This window comes from Phalaenopsis equestris, unplaced genomic scaffold, assembly GCF_001263595.1.
Source record: "Phalaenopsis equestris unplaced genomic scaffold, ASM126359v1 Scaffold000228, whole genome shotgun sequence".
In the NCBI taxonomy this organism is placed as follows: domain Eukaryota; kingdom Viridiplantae; phylum Streptophyta; class Magnoliopsida; order Asparagales; family Orchidaceae; genus Phalaenopsis; species Phalaenopsis equestris.
Window position 1 is genome coordinate 494,416 of NW_018164670.1, and position 1,318 is coordinate 495,733.

A 1,318-nucleotide genomic window follows, 5' to 3' on the forward strand; every position below is an offset into this window, starting at 1 on the left:
ATATATATATATATCTAAGACCGTAATGGTTTTACATTGATCATTTTCTTGAATTTTTTCTGACTTGGGAAGTTAAAATATTTCATGAAATTACGACACCTAAGAGTGTGTGGTGGAAATGAAGGGTTAACCACAAAATTCCAAGATGATAGACATATTTTATTGGAATTTTACAATCATCCTATGAGATCCGTAGAGTCATACAGAATGTCATGAGAATTTTAAAAGCTTCAACTTTATAGATTTTAGGTTTTTTTTTACCTACAGATAGACATAAGGAGTATCTTGTTTCCAATTAATAATAATCATGCAGGAAAAATATTTAGAAAAATCACGATTGCCACGATCCCCAAATCACAGAAGCACGAGACTCATCTATCTTGAAGGAACTCACGAATTTTTCCCTTCTGATTTCTTCTTTCATTTACTGCCAAATATTCTATTTTGCTAGGACCTTAAGATTTAAAAACTTTTTTTTAATAATCGTCAAGTTAGGATTCCAAGATGATAGACATATTTTATTGGAATTTTATGATCAGGTAAAGTCATACAGAATGTCATGAGAATTTAAAAAACTTCAACTTTATAGATTTTAGGTTTTTTTTTTACCTACAGATAGGCATAAGGAGTACCTTGTTTCCAATTGACAATAATCACGCAGGAAAAATATTTTGGAAAATAATGATTGCCACGATCCCCAAATCACAGAAGCACGAGACTCATCTATCTTGAAGGAACTCACGAATTTTTCCCTCCTGATTTCTTCTTTCATTTACTGCCAAATACTCTGTTTTGCTAGGACCTTAAGACTTAAAAACCTTTTTTTAATAATCGTCAAGTTAGTTTAACTGAATTAGTAAACTAGAGTTTTTTCTGTGAAAGCAAATATTACACTTTTCCCAACATCTATCAGGTTTAATAGACATACGCATGTACGTGTGTGTGTGTGTATATGTATATATATATGTATGTATGTATGTATATATGTATGTATGTATGTATGTATAACATGTAAACTTTTCTTATATTTATAATATTTCAGTTCTATAAAATTATGCTTTAAAAGTTGGTCAACTTCCTCTTGTGAGCACCTGCATCTGCTTACAATGTGTTTATTGAAATATTTGATGCATATGTAGCATAATGAACCCTCTACAGTCATGTTTAATTAATTTGACTTATTTTTGTTAAGTAAATGCGGCAACTTCAAGAATATTGGAAATTATAATTAAAAGAATTTAATCTGATTCACTACTCTGAGAGGAGGTCCACATTGATGTAGGAGGAGTGGTCACGCTTTAAAATACTTGGTCCCAAC